The 16,891-nt window shown below is 37.9% G+C and overlaps 1 protein-coding gene across 3 annotated transcripts in view; it reads right to left on the reverse strand.

The window, feature by feature from the left end:
- Positions 1–16,891, reverse strand: part of CTNNA2 (catenin alpha 2) — a 1,072,448-nt gene that overhangs the window by 773,581 nt on the left and 281,976 nt on the right. The gene's annotated exons all lie outside the window — the stretch shown is intronic.

Below are 16,891 nucleotides of genomic sequence, written 5' to 3' on the forward strand. Positions count from 1 at the left end.
ACAAAGTTCTGGTACAGAGAAATTAATAAGACGATGTGGAAAATCAGATTGAGGAACAAAGAACCAATAAAGCATAACCAAGATGATTCTGAAGAACAACAAAAAGGGATGAGGTCTTGCCCCGTCGGAAATCAATATTCACTAATGAACTATGGTAATTAAGTCAAAGTGGTGTGTACGCAGAAACTGACCATCAGGATAGAACGGAATGCCTTACAAATGTGATGAATGACAAATAGGAGATGCATGAACGGTCCCACTGGTACTAAACATTGGCTCTAAATAGGAACAATAATAAAATTAGATCAAATAAAAATCAAAGAGTAAAAAGTATAAAAGCAAACCTGTTAAACATTTAGAAAAATATTTAGAAATATGTATTTATGATATTGGAATAGGAAATACTTTCTTAAACAGGATTCAAAACACTCAACAAATAAAAGATCAATAAAATAAAGTAAATTATAATTTTAAAAATCTTTACATAAGAAACAGACATGAAGAAGTTGAAAATATTAGTAACTGACCAGGAGTACATATTTGCAAAAAATACATAAAATGCAAAATTTGAATATCCAAAACATAAGTATATTATTGTAGATGAAGAGGCACAAACAACCCAATGGAAAAGTAATCAAAGAAAGTGAAAGTCGGCAGGCCCAAATGGCTGATAAACATATGAAAAGCCTGACCAAAGAAGTAGAATGTAAATTAACAGTAAGATACAATTTTGTACCCATTAGGTTGGGGGCAAAAAAACCCACTAAACACTCTTATGAAATTTAGGAAGGATGTTGAAAACAGGAAATCCTGGGAGGAGTATAAATTATTACAACTACTTTAGAGACTATTTTCACACTATTCAGTAGAGGTGAACAGCAGATGCCCCAGGACTCAGCAATTCTGCTTTCAGTCAGGTATAAGAGGGGGAAAAGAGACCTAAGAGCAAATCAGTCAGTTATTGTCCCAGGAGAGCAAGTTCCAGAACAGCTCTTAGAACTTATACCTATTCACTGGCTGTGTTATTTAACAATTATACTTCCAGTCATATTCCCACAAGACAATCTTGCACTTGTTCGAAGAAGCACAGAAAGACTTGTTTACTGCAGTTCTGTGTATTATCAGCAGACATTGGAAATGTCCCAAATGCCCAACAATAGTAAAATAGTAAATCTGTGCCTCCAATGGAATCATTTAATGAATTACAAAAAATAAACTATATTCCTTTAGTTAAGTTAGAAAAATGTAATTTGGTAAATGATATTTCCAGGATAATACTGCTAATGTAAATAAATATTAAAGAAATTTCAAGTAATAATATATATTATTTATGAATGGATACATAGATTCACAGCAAGACTGCCCTACGGTAGGGGTTAAGAAAGAGAAAGGGATCTCTTCCAAGAACATCTGTTTGTATTGTTTCACTGGTTCCTAAGTGGCACTAAGAGGATGATGTAGTGCACGTCAATGTGAGCACACTGGCTTTTCTGGGCGACATGCAAAGAAGAGCGAGAAATCAACACTTAGAAAATGGAAAGATTTTCCCCACCAGCCCTCTGGCATAGTTTCAATCCCAGCCTCGTCTGAACACTGTATTGTCTGGGAGAGGTAACGATTACTGGAATGAGTTCTTAACTGACAATTTTCACTAAAATTCACCATCAGAAAAGGGAGAAGAGTGTCGAGAGCATTGCTTTTGATCGGGCAAAGAGTCTGACCACTGAAGGCATTCCTGTGAAGTTAAGGGAAAGTAAAGGGAAAAGGTACCACACTCCTAGGCCAGTTCCCAGAGGGACAGAGAGCAGGAGTGGAGCTGGGGGCAGTGACATTGGAAGACAGACTCTTTCTGCTCATTATTTGGCCTAGGGCCCGTGTACCTTTTTAATGTAACTCTATTTTCAGTCACAGCATTAAAAACTCTCTTGACATCCACGGAACTGGGTTCTACATATCAAGCTTTTGAGTTAATTCTCAAAATCTGATTCCACAAGACAGTCTACTTCTTGTTTGTTTGGTGAGCTTCCAAATTTATACATACATTAATATGTTTACAAATTTACCTTTCCTAAGGGCTTAATGTTGGCTGACACTTAAATTAGCATCATTTCCTGGGACCAAAACAAGCAAAAAGGGATAACTATAATCAGAGGCGACAGAAGACAAAATAAGATTTAAAACTTATAAGAATCGTATAAAACAATGGTTGATGGAGAAATGGCTGGATAGACTGTTGACACTGGTCCATCTGTTACTGGCACTGTTGAATAACCACGTGGAGGGCCTTGTGTGGGCATGTAAGAAGCCTTCAACAAATGCTTATTCCGTTTAATCTTCATTGAGCTCAGGAGCACATGTGCTGTGACTGAATGCTGAAATGAAATGACGGACGGGCCTGCTTCGGCTTAGATGCATATGAAAGCAAAGCGCCAACGCTCAGTCTCCAGTCTCGCTCAGTGTCTCTTCCAGCAAAACAAAGCGAGATACGTCCAATCCCTGAACTCTCTATATAAGGATAATGGCCAGAAACTGCACACCAGAAAACGGCCAAGTCCATGAAAGGAAAGGAAAGACAAAAACCAATGTCCATGCAAATCAAGCGATATTTACAAGAGAAAGCATATTTGTAATTTGGCCGCCGTAAAACAAGCTCCTTAGCTAAAGTTAAGCGAAAAGCACAGTGACAAATTGTTAATGTGGCAAATCTGCCATGCTGGAGAGAGCACAGGGTTAGTAAATGCCTTCTAAAAATGAGGGAGGCCTGAGTCCAAGTCAGAACATTCACCACAGGGGAGTAATCAAGTATTGTTTCAGAAAATAGCTATGGAACCCTTTCAAGTTCCTCTAGGTAGTGGGGGAGTGTTTCCTTTCACACTCTGCTGAATATCGAACATGGCCGTAGGCAAAGCAGGCCGTCCATTTCAGAAACATGCCAAGAGTGATGGATGAGGTTGAATTTGGGGTGCATCACAGCACCAGCAAGCACAGGACCTGACTGAGAAGCCTTATGAGGAAAATGATGATAGGCACTTTACTGTAGAGCAGAAACCTGAGAAAATGCCAAGTGCTTTTAGAAATTAGTAAACTACAATATGCCTGAGAAGATCATTAGAGAAAACTGGAACCAAAAAGAAAACCAAATCAAACAAAACGCAGAAATTGTGAATCATATGCATGAAATTTACTGAAATATTTGTAATGAGTTAGAGGTCACAATAAGTAGCAGATGACAAGAAATACTGGAATGCAAACTTTTAGTTTTTTACTTGAAGTGTAGAAGACTGAAATTGTACTAGTAATGTTTTTTAAATTTTTTCAAACATGTACTCTTAGGGAATAAACACTGAGAACAAAAGAATCCAACTAGTACAGTGATAGGAGGAATTAGAAATGAAGCAGGAGGAAATAGCCAAATTACTAATTACCTTGCATCAACCTTTATAAAGAAAAAGCTGGAATGCTACTGAAATGAGTTATCATATGTTCAGTATGATTTTAGGGTCAAATTGTATTAAGACAAAAATGTGGAATAAATTTCATGGTTCTTAAAGCAGCACAGACCAAAAAATAACTTGTTTATCTAAAAAAAAGAAAAGGTTTAAAAACCAATTCTGGACTGTTAGCATTAAGGAGCAGAATGATAAAAGGCCTTAAAATACTATAAATATGATTACTCTAAAGGTAGCTTAAGAGAAAAAATGAAAAAAATTCAGAAGTAACTATGAAATGCTTCAAAGAGAAAAAAAAATAAACATTTTCCTTATTTTTCTTATTCCTAAATTTATTTAGTATTTTTAGTCTGAGTATTGCACCCAGTATTTAATCGATCTTATAAAGATCTACTTTATTTGAGAAACTTATAATTCATTTATAAGAAGAAACCAGATATTTTTTTTCTGAAAATGATTAAGCACAATATAGTAATTTAGCCTGTTAGGTTATATCAACCAAAGAGACAGAGTGATTTATGGTTTTCAAAATTATGTGCTTAAAAGAAAAAAAGAGGGGTGGGGATGAGGAGTGGCCATATGTCACCTTTGTAATTAAAAGCACTCAAAGACAAGCCAGTTACCGCTATTGCTGTTTCCAATTATCTTGAAATAATAATTCTTATATTTCATAACACACACATTCTACATTATAGTAAGCTTGCTGTTCTGGCAGAACAGAATAATAAAATAATGACTTTGGAGACCCACAGGGTAACTTTCTGGGAAGTGTCAGAACATGGTAATAGGAATAGGCATCAGATCAAACCTGGGCAGGTGGAATTTAATTTGTGGCCTCCATAAACACCAGGGCCATCCTTTTTACAGCCGGCATTTGTCATTTTGAACGGAAGCCTGGAGCTCTCGTTTTCTGCTTCCTGCTTCTAGACCAGCTTGTCAGACACCTCAGGGGAGGAGCCATGATGCTTTCATTATCTTCCTGGGGTGGATCACAAGGTCAAGTGCAGGTGAACATTAAATAAATGCACTAGGATGATGAGAGCCAAGATCATGCCTGGACAACAGTGTGAAATAGAAAAAAAGTTTCCCTTGGGAGTCCCAGGATTCTTGTTTTGGTTTTGATTTTTGTAATTTTTATTTCTTTATGTCTTGCCCACACCACTTCCCCTTTTAGGCGTCCACTGGCTCACAACTCATTACCACCTACCTACTCACTCACCCACTCCCCTGCATAGGCACAGGCCCATGTCCCCCAGAACCCCCCTTTGCCCTGTGCACCGCCTTCCAAGTCAGCAGCAGGGATCTGCCTGGGGCTTTCTCTGGACTTCAGAGTAGAAGTGGCAGAGAAATAATTCACCTCTACATGCACTACCAGCCCATAACCAATGACAGACAAAAGTTGATATTCCTGCATAAATATTCCATTTTCTTTAGACATTTCGGTAGGATTACTCTGAGATGAGTTTTACACTGTGCTTCAGAGGTTCTGTGATACAGCAGAAGCTGTTGCTGGCTGTCTGCCCATGTCTGTCTCTGTCTCCAGTTCCCTGTCAATGTTTTCTGGGATCATCTCCAAAATTAATTACTTATACTAGAATCCTTCCTCAAAGTCAGCTTCTGGGGTAACAAAACAGACATATACCAATCAATCTGGTATCATTAAATAATGGAATAAGGTCACATATACCTCAGCATATATTTAGGCTAGCATGTGTTGCCTGGATATTTTGAGTATTTTGTATCTTAAGACATCTATGTAAGGGAACACAAAGTGCAGTTGTTAAAAAGACACGACTAAGCAGGTGAATAGGAGGCATTTTATAGGAGTAGATTACTTACATAAGGAATAAGCAGTTTCCCACCATTTCTCCCTGCAGAGCCATCTCTGATCGCCAAAAGCAAGATTCAGTTACTTGAAATAAGTATAGCATGTTCTTTTGAAGTGGTCAGACTGCAACAGTCTTCATCCTCAAGCAGAAGCTGGCCTCTCTCAAAGAACTCACAGGGATGGGAGGAGGAGGGGTCCTGAATGTTTCACCGAAGCACATCGATAAGTCCAGCAAGTAAAGGGGCAACTCAGGTTGAAGCTTTTTGACAGTTTCAGTCAATCTGAAAGTTTTCTGTTTGGGCAATTTAGACAACAACCCCAATTCAGACCGGTGGTTTCTCAATCTTAAGTGTGTATCAAAATCACCTGGAAGGCTTGTGCAAACACAGAATTTCCGATTCATTAGATCTGTTGAGGGAAAGAGAATCTGCATTTCTAACAAGTTTTCAGGTGATGCAGATGCTGTTTGTTGAGGAACTGCACATCGAAAACCATAACTGTAGTCAATTTTTATATTCTCCTTCCGAATATTGTCTTTAAACTCAACAGACTCTTCTGCACTACCTTCAACAAACAGCCAAGAGCAGACACCTTTTTTGCTAGGATTTTCCTCCCTTTTGATTTACTGGCTGCCTGAAAGACAATGCATTACCTCACAAGTGATCCTTAGCATAGTTTTTTTCCGTATTTTTTCTTGCCAGCTAAAGTCACCTTCTCTTTTAAGCCATCACTCTATATAGTAAAAGTAAATTCTCCACAATCAGTCACCAACAAAGGTAATTTTCTGCCAGGCAGTGAATATGACAAATATGATCCCTGCACTAAGTTGTATTTGCATTATTTTGTATGTTCTAGTTTATAAATGAGCATAAATAAAATGCCATAGTAATCATAATGGTTATATATCAAAAATGTTGCATCTCAGAATTAGTTGGCAAAGACAGCATTCGGCAGTAAGTTGAAAGTGTTGTCTTTTATAGAGAAATAAGATACTAAAAATAAAGGACCTTCAAGTTATTTTAATATAACAACTTGAAGGGAAAAATTATCAAATGCTCAAGATCTTTAATAAAAAATCAACTGATGCAAAAGGTTACTACCTTCTCACAGCTTCCTTTCAGTTTCATATGTAAGTCACTGCTTATACTCTGTAATATAACGCAGGGTATATAAAACGGTACGACTAAAAAGCAATTATATAGGAAGAGATCAACAAAGAAAATAATGCACAAAAAGCATTTTTATAGGATCAAGAACATAATAATATTTCAGATGGACCAGATAGAAATAGCCTTAACCAGTGTGGCTCAGTTGGTTGGGCATCGTCCTGCACAGTGAAAGGTCACCAGTTAGAGTCCTGGTCAGGTCACATGCCTGGGTTGCAGGTTCGGTCCCTGGTTGAGGTATGTAGTACAGGCAACCAATCAATGTTTCTCTCTCATATTGAAGTTTGTCTCCCTTTCCTTCTCCCACCTTTCACCTCCCTCTAAAATAAATACATAAAAATCTGAAAAAAATTATAAAAATATATGCTTTATTTGGTTTTCAGAAAATAACGTACTTATACCAATCTGTTTTGATAGAACCTAATATAGATACCTTACATAGGGTTGCTGGTATTCACATTCATTCCAGACCCTTTTTTCCTCTTATTCCTTTGCTTGTATAATTTATTGTCTCTGTGATTGAAGCGTAAGACTAAAACTAATTATGCCCAAGGCTATAGACAAATATGTATTTCTTTCAAGAGCGGGAACAGAGTTACTTTATCTATAGAAAAAAATATCTATGTGTGTGTCAGTTGTGCAGCCTAGTTCTTATCCCAGCCGTCTCTTCGGTATTGACACCACCTGGCATACCCCTGGCCACCCACCAGGTTCACTGCTGTCGTACGAAAGCTTTGTTAGTTGTATTTTAGTATCAAGGAAATGGCTCCCCACTCTCCTAGGCCTGCTAACACCCTGGATGACTCCTTGTTGGTTTTCCATCAGCAAGCCAATAAAAGCTTTGCCCAACTCTCAGCTCCGTTCAACAAAATGTCCTAATTGATTATTTGCCTTTAAAAAAATTACAATCTAATTGTTTTGTGGGTAGTTTTGTTTAAACTATTTTCAAGCTACCAGAGCACTATGAACTTCAGTCTTCTGTGCTCAAGAAATGATACAATTCCCCTGAGAAATGTCATGTGGCTTTTGCCATTAGGTAGGATGTCTTTAACAGAGTGAATAGAACCTCTAAAGCCAATTTAATGACTCCTCATTGTCTTCCTGAGTCTGGACACGATCTGATTATTTCCTTTTATTGAATTATGCCACTTTTTAAGCCCACTTGAAAGCTTATACTGATAAGTCTCTATTCTCTTTCCTTGAGGCCTGTGTTTGGAGGTGACCACACAGAAACTCAGAAGGGAGGCAGGACACAGAGCACTCACTGAACAGAATGAAGAAGGCTGAAGGCAATGGAAGTTACTGACATTTCTCTAATCAATCTCTCCTATAAGCACATGTGCACACGCAAGCACGCACACTTTCCTCGTTCTGGGCATTATGACTCGTGGAAGCAAGGGACATTCTGAGCTTCATTCCTCGATGGGTCCCAGAAAACGCCTGTATAAAGATAACAGTGGCCACAGATGCTCCAGGAGGCCTTGAGTACTTAGTTTGGAAGAGGCGAAACTGCCATTGTCTTAGATCCATATAAATGCCCCTCCTCTAATTACCCAGACCATGGAACTGCGGGGGAAGCTAAGTCATAATGAAAGATAAACACCCTCTAGTCTATTTGTACCTGACAACGCCCAGACATTTGTCTCCGATCCAATACATCCTATCTCTTGTTGCATTCGGATAATATCATCTGAACATTTATCAAGTTCTTCAATGGGCATAAATGTCACTTAGCTTTCAACACTCTTTCTCAAAACAGGCTTTACGAAAGAAATGTACCCTGAAAGGGTCACCTATAGAACCTGAAGGGCTCAACTAATTACCATGTATTTTGATCTTTTTACTTTGTATTAAGTAAAACAGATGTTCAGGGTGACATGGATTAGCATTTCTAACATCTAATTATTTTTATTTGCTATCATATATGTTACTTTGTATCTAGGATATGTTTAATAATAACTTACTTGACTTTGTTTTGGGGCAAAACAAAGGCTAAGAGAGAGAATAGACTTTATAGTTCTTCCATCTCAGCAGAATATTATAATATACAGCCAAGCAATATTATGTAATGATATCTTGATATTTATAGCATTATATTATGATAAAGCAATCACTCACTGGTCCAGAGTAATAAGAAATAGATATTTATGTCTTTCTCTAAATGTTGCAGACACCTAGGGCATGTTGTATCAACAATCTACACCTTATCTATGAATTTCAAATTTACATTGTTTATACCATTATTTCTGGGTTATAGAGTCATCTGAACCCTAACTCTGCAATGAATTTTCCATTCCATCCTCTTTCCTACTGCTCAACTTAATCCGCACCTTGTTTCCCTCCTTCGAGTAATGGCATCTCAGTTGCCTGAGCCAGATAATCGAGAGTCATCTTTCATTTTTCTTTCCTCACTCATCTTTCATACTCCATAGAATCAAGATTCTCCTTAATCACTACCCCCACCATTTTGGACCGTCTTACCTCTCACCTAGAATATTTAAAAAATCCTAACTGGTATTTCACTATTTCCCCTTCACTTCAGTTCCACCATGGCAGACAGAATAATCTTCTAGAATGTTAAAGCATCATTACCTGAAAGTCCTGTAATAGCTTCATTGGAACTTAGACTGAATCCCTGCCATGCTGAATACATGTTTTGGCTGCTGCTGTCTCCTTCCACCTCACCTTGCTTCTCTGTATCTTGTTCTTTCCCTCTAATTTCAGCCACAACAACCCCATTTCACTTACTATAGCTCAGTAAGGGCTTTCCTCCCCAAAACTCTTATGCACAAGCTGCTTTTTCTGCCTCAGAAGCAACTCTTGTCTCTGTTCTCATAATCAGCTCTCTTTCAATCCTGAAGTAACAGGAAAACACACCTCACACTTACTGTCCTTCGCCATCCTCTCTGAAGTAATTCCCTCCTGTTATTCACAACCTTAGTACCTCATTCATTTCATTTATCTTCAATCTCCGCTTACTTTTTGTTTGTTCACTTGTTCAAAATCTGTCTCTGCTTACCTGGCCTCAAGCTCGTGGAGGGCTTGGAGGGTAGAGGCTCTTTCTATTAGGTTCATGGACATCATCTGTTGCCAGCAAAATGTTAAGCATATAACATTTAACATAAGCATAGGTATTTAATAAAGAATATAATATATTAATGAGTATGATAATGCTGACCATCAGGATAATGTCAATATATTAGCATTCAGTAAATTTAGACACTGTTTTGTATGCATTAACTCATTTAAAAACATAAGTACTGTTACCATAATTTTCTGCAGCACAGAGGTTAAGTAACTGGCCTAGTCATAGAGTTGGCAAGCAGTAGAGCCGGGATTCCAATCTTTGTCTTCTGGCTCCACCACCCACGCTCTTCATCATTCTGCTAGGCTACCTGCCAAAGTGTAATGCTGAACAACTGTCAAGGAATCCAAGGGCAACAGAATCATATATTCCACAAAAATACAAAAACAAAACACAAAGATTCACAAAGGCCAAGGAATTTGAAGGCAAAATACATGTAATACAATTTTGTTTTGCTCATTTAGACAGTTCACCTGGGTCATGAAACATCTCAGCACCTCCTGTTGACAATAGGGCATAGTAGTAGCAACAGAATGTAGGGTATGAATCGAACCTCACTTGACCCTATGAAATAGTTTACATTTTAAAAACGCTTTGTATAAGATCATTCAGACTAATTTTCACTTTTACATAAGTTTCCAAGATAATGTCAGCTGTTTGACTAAACTAGGCTAGATATTGAGAAAAGAGGGGTATTAATAATACTAGGCAGCTCCCAGACTTAATAAGCACTGGGACAGTGGGCCTATTCCTTTCAAGGTAATCAGGAGATAGAAGACATGGTTTCCACTGTTCTCAAACTGATGTCTCATCCTAAGGTTGGTTGTGATGCTCGAAAGTTACCAACCCCAAAGCAGCCCATAGAAACACTCATTTCTTGGCTCATTCAGCTACTAAAAGTTATTTCCAGCCATAATGGCCCATGCTTGAGGCCTGATAACTGTAAAATAAATTGTAAAAAAAAAGAAAAAAGAAGGAGGAAGGTGTTTGGCCTCTGGGTAATTCAGAGAAACCGTATCTGGCAACAACAAGTTGTGAAAATAACATTTATCAGCATCAAAACTGGACTCTGGGGCAATCTGAGATGGAGACAATTATTGGAGCTCTCAAATGTTCCAAGTCTGAAGCATGGTAGACAGCTTGAAAAGAAAGATGGCTCTGCCTGGTTTTATTTCTCCCTAGTTGCTTTTCAAGATCTTATCTCATTTCCTTTCCCCCTTTTAAGTGTGATTTCTGTCTTCTTTCCTAAATAAACACAGCTTCTTGGACTTAGTACCATTTGGCTTCTTGAAAGGTCTTTATATTTAATCCTCGGGGGTAAACAAACTTCTCCAATCTCTCTAAACAAGACTAAATATAAAACCAGGAATGGGTTGCATGTGGGAGGTGTGATGGGGGAGGGGTTTGAAAATAGTAGGTGACTTTATTTTCTATGTAATTTACTAAAACAGATAACAACACATACAACATCTAAATCGTAACAGTGAAAACATGATTAGTAGTTAAATAATGAAATTCTTTAGGGTTACAATTGAACAGGAGCTTGACCACATAGCCCATGAACTTTTAAATTTCTACCCCTGTCTCTCTTGACTTGCTTCCGAGCTATACTATACATATATTCCATGAGATAGGTTGGTTCTGTCTCTTTCATAGGCCATATTCATAAGATTTTACAATGTAAAGCCTTTTTAGTACTCATAGACTTAAGAGATATTAGCCGATTGCCTGCTATTCCTCTATGCCCTATACCTAGGCAATACAATCATAAGCAAAGACAGATGAGGCTTAGGCCCTGATGATAAGGTCGTGATGATGACAAGAACCGCACTGCCATGGTGCTATGATGGGAGGACCTGACCCGAGTAAAATTGTCAAGGGACTCTTCTCTAAGGAAATGACATGTTACAGACACCTCAAAGATAAGGAGGAACAACTCGGATCAGGCAAAATACCACCATATAGAGAGGAGAGCTTGTCCAGGTCAAGTGGATGATTGCATTCTGAGTACAGATGGTAGTGGGCGAGGGGTGATACGAAATTATCTTACGGAACAGGAAAGAAAGAGATCACACATGGCCTGGTAGGCCACGCTCAGCAGTTTTGTCTTTACCCTTAGAATACAGGGAGTCTCCCGACAAGTTTTACATCAGGGGGCCAGGTAATGAGGTGTGTGCCCTGGGTAGGGTCCTCTACAGGGCAGGGAAGAGGCCGCGGGGGCTGGAGAGGATGTGGGTTACCTGTGAGGAGGCCACTACGGTGCTCAGAGAGCAAGCAGTGACTTGGGCTGCGAGGTGCTGAATGATTTGAGAAATGTTTAGGAAGCAAGATGAATTAGACTTGGGGGCAAACCGGAAATCAGGACAGAGGGAGAGAAGACGTAGAGAACGACTCCCACATCATTACAGTCCTCATGCCATTTAACATGCATTCTTCCTCAGTGATAGGCGGCTAAGGCAATAGCATGGTGAAAGTGCTATACTATCAGATTTTCGCACTAAATATAAGTGTTTACATTTGCATCTTGGAATAAAGTACTTCCTTAGGCTTAAATTTATTTCCCCTAACTAAAGTAGAGTTTTGAATGAATGGCATTCACTGAACTACATTAGTAGCACAATAAACAATGAGCTCACTGGCAATAACTGTATGAGGAGCTGAAAGCACTGAATTCTCTTATACACAGAGAAATAATATATTAGTTTCTTAATTATGAATTTTCTTTAATTAATAATTTGCCAAGAAAAAGAAACATTTAAATCAAATATCAACACCCAAGTAACTAACAAGACAATTCTCATTACTGTAATCATAACTTTCAGAAATAAAGCTACTAAAGAATAGGCAGATAATCTGTTTTGAAGAGTAACATGGATTGTCTCATGGTTATAATAGCAAAAACAGTATATTCTTTTATGTAGAATAAATTAAAACAAATTATTAATAGGAAAGGTAAAAGAAAGCAATCTATTTTAAGGATTCAGTTACCCATTTTTTTAAGTTTTTTTTTTAAGTTTTCGTTTATAAAATATCTACAAGACTAAAACACAGCTCTAGGCTTCAGAGTCTAGCAAACATCAATTCAAGTTATTCTCCAATGTAGTAGCTGTAGAATAAACTCCAGTTGAGTAACATCCAAACCAGGCTCTTGTTCTACAATCTCTATATGGGACAAACCCTTTGGCTTCCTATCTGTCCAACATATTTTATTTCCAAAACTAAGTTCACAAACATTTTTCCGGGAAGATTACAGGTGTTGCTTCCTTCCTCTGTATTTGGTATGCAGTATAGATGGTGTCTTACGAGCTGACCCTGAAACAGCATGGATTTGAACTGCGCAGGTACACTTGTGTGTGGGATTTTTAAGTTTGAAAGCGGGCAGTGTACACTTACAGTGTTGACAAATACAGCACAGTACCTAAACACATAAACGGGTTTTCTCCTCCTTATGATTTTCTTAATAAGTTTTCCTCTAGTTTATTACAATAATACAGTACATAATACAGATAGCATATAAAATATGTGTTAATCGATTGTTTGTTATTGCTAAGGCTTCCAGGCAGTAGGAGGCTATTAGCAGTCAAGTTTTGGGCAGGGGTCAAAGATTCTACATAGATTATTGAATACATGGAGGTCATTATCCCAAGCCCTGTACTTGTTTTCATTCCTTAATGTTTATATATCTCGTGTTCAACTATTTTTATGCACTCAAGATAATTTTGTGTTTTCCTCATTTGGTAGAGTGTTCAGTATCTAAATACATTTAATTCAAGCATAACAAGTATATGAATAAAAGAATGAATAATCTTTAATTTACAGAGGAGCTAATAGTTCACACTAAGTTGTATTTGTTTTGTTTTTCTTCTTAATCATGACAAGTTTGAATATCCTTGAAATGTTTAATGATCCATTTTTGTGCCATTGCTATGAGACTTATTTTGTTTGTGTTAAACTAATATTTTAAAACCCTATGAACAGATATACATATTAATTGAAATGGAGCCGTCCATCTTAGGAAACACATAAAAGACACTATCATTAACAATTTTCTATAGAATCTTCATTAAAAAATCCATTCACATGTAATATTTTAATTAATAATGGGAAAATAAAGATGAATAAATACTGAATGAGAGAGTAGGGGTTCTATGTGCAAATTTTAACTCTAGCTAAGCACCAATATTTCCCAATATGTTATTTCATTTTGAAGAGCTTGAGATTCACTGAAGTTAAATAAAGTAAATAGACTTTTCAAACATGTCTCACAAAAATATAGTAAATTCTCTTTTTCTCCCCTCTTCCCTTTATAGTACATGAACAATGGTTATAATTTGTTAGGGTTATACATAGCTATATACAACATTAGAACTCAGATATAACTTTGACCCCAGGGAAGCTGGAACTAGAAGATTCCCCATTTTTTCAACAATTATGAGTAACTTGAAAGACATCCCAAAGATGAGGATGTTGGCCCAGTGGGAAATCTGCAGCCTCCATCTGTCATTTATAGGGTGAGTGCTTGCTATTGTCATAGTGTTTGCTGGTAATTGAACTTCAGCCTTTAAAAATAAACTTTGCTTTGAGTGTTACAAGAGTACTGGGATAAAATTCCAGACATGCTGAGAAAAAGAGAAATGGACACAATAATGTATGAATCGCATTTCCTACAGGGTTTGGAATATAAGACACACTAATATGGGTATGGCATGTACTGAAAGGAATATAATAGAACAGTTATGGACGGACGCCATAAGCCTTCACTGCTGTAAACAAGAAATGGCCCTTTCCAAAATCCTGTGGCATTTTAACCATTTCCAACAGACTTCCATTTTAACTTCGAACTGTTTTACCTTTCACTTGCATTTCTCCTAAAACATTAATGGAATCTGTCATGTTTTTGTGATTTTTAAAAAGATTTTATTTATTTATTTTTAGAGAGAGAGGAAGGAAGGGAGAAAGAAAGGGAGATAAACACCAATGTGTGGTTGCCTCTTGAGTGCCACCTACTGGGGACCTGGCCCACAACACAAGTATCTGGGAATCAAACTGGCGACCCTTTGGCTGGCAGGCTGGCCCTCAACCCACTGAGCCACACCAGCCAGGGAGATCTTTTTAACCCACATGTAGATACTCAAGTCCCTAAGAGATTCACAACACAGCATGAACTCCAGGTATGAATTAATTTATTCTTCAAGCACCTACTGTTCCTGAACACTGTGGTAAGGAAATACAAAAATGCAAGTGTTTTTTCTGTTTTTTTTTGTAGGAGTTTATCAAAAAGTGGAGAAGACAGAACGAAACAGGTAAGTAAATAATTTCAAGAGAGTGTAATATACATGAGCATAGTCACAGTATACACAGGAAACCACGAGACTCAGATGAGAAGACTCTGTGCAGTCCTGAAGACGGCTGGGGCGGGGGGCACATCACAGACAAGGCCCAGACAACACTCAGTATTTTTGCAATCAATGCTTTCTTTATTAAGTCTGCTTGAAATGCAATGATAGCTGCCTATCTATCTCTGTAGTTCCATTTCAACTCCTCAATTAAATGATACAAAATTTGCAGTAAAGCTGTTAACAAAACCTAGAAACAACAAACAAAAACCCTTTATGTATGTAACGTGCCTAAAAAGAGAACTCGGCCAATAAAGGTAGTAAAATTTCAAGATTCTAGGATTCAAGGATCTTCAGTCCTGCTTGAAATCACCTCATTGACAGTATTTTAGAAAGAACTCACAACACCCATTCAAGAAAAACACCAAATATGACAATTTTGATATTAGACAGTATCCTAAGTAATACCACATTATGAAAATGGAATATAAAAGTAAACAAAAAGTGCACTTTTAAATCACATCTGTTGTCACCAGCTCTGGTCCTATAATTGTAGGCATTGGTTTTAAGTTAAAGGGCACTCAGAAAAATAACAGAGCAGTTAATAACTGTGTAAATAACCTTGGGGCTAATGAGGCTTATTAAAAAAAGCAAATTAAAAATTGAAGCCTCCCCATTCCCCTCCGGCTATTGTTAGATTGTTCTTCACTTCAGTGTCTCTGGTTATATTTTGTTTGCTTTTTTCTTCTGTTGATTATGTTCCAGTTAAAGGTGAGATCACATGGCATTTGTCTCTCACCGTCTGGCTTATTTCACTTAGCATAATGCTCTCCAGTTCCATCCATGCTGTTGCAAAGGGTGTAAGCTTCTTCTTTCTCTCTGCTGTGAGGAGAGGGGGTTTCAGGAACTACTATAAAGGACACATGGACAAAATCAAGGGAGAGGGCAGAGGTGGGGGAGGGAGGTGGGTTTGGCTGGGGTGGGGTGGAGGGACGGGGAAAAAAGGTATACAACTATAATTGAATAACAATAAAAATTAAAAATAATTGAAGCCCAATATGCAAATGGGTAAACATAATTTTAACAGAATAGCATAAAGTTCTTCATCACACATTTTCAAAAGCCCCATTTTGGGGAGACAGAGTAATTTGCACTGATGGTGTGATACCGTCTTGAGGAAACGGCCCCCCCTCCAGCTGGATGTTTTATCTCCCTTCTTTAACACCCTATCATAATTCTTTGTCAGCATCATTCTGTCTATTTCTCAAGTAACTGTTTGTCCTCTGTCCTTTTCATATCCTCAAATCTCAATAAAATCAAATGCACATTGAGGCAAAGCTCATGTCTTTCTCATTTTGGTTCTGGGCCTTTGATCTGCACAAGACTTCATTAAAGATCTCACAAGAGAAAGTGACCACAATCTGGGTGAGTCAGGTGCAGAAATGAGAAAAGGAGTCACCAGTTGCAAAGAGGGAAACCCATAACAGAGAGAGCAAAAGAAAAGGGTGAAGCACAGGCCAGTCCAGCATGGCTGGTGTGGCTGGAGGGCAGCGAGGTGGGGCGCGCACTTTGAGAGAGGAGGCAGGAAAGGCAGACAAGGGCCTGATCACACCCTTCTCTTCCTACGGGCAATGCAGAGCCACGGACAGATGTTCAGTAGGAGATTAATGGCATTTGGTCACCAATTTAACTTGGAAAAGGGCAGAAAATGGTGAGAGAGAAAGAGATCACTACATTTTCTGGTTTGAGTAATTAGGAATTTAATCCATTCAATCCATAAAATGAGATAATTTGGTTAAGAAAAAAGTCCATTTTTTGGGCTTTGGGAATTGGGTTTTGGGTTTTGGAATTTAATTAATGACTGCAATGAAGAAGAATGGGGAAGAACAGACAGAGAAAGCCAAAAGGTATCTTTCACCTGTTAGGTGTGTCTTTGTAAGGATGCTATTGTAACTCCAATCTCCTTGTTTATAAAATGAAAATATTAATAGAGTCATTGTGAAGAGTAAGTGATATAATACATGAAA

The sequence above is a fragment of the Desmodus rotundus genome, chromosome 5 (genome assembly GCF_022682495.2).
Source record: "Desmodus rotundus isolate HL8 chromosome 5, HLdesRot8A.1, whole genome shotgun sequence".
Taxonomy (NCBI): Eukaryota; Metazoa; Chordata; class Mammalia; order Chiroptera; family Phyllostomidae; genus Desmodus; species Desmodus rotundus.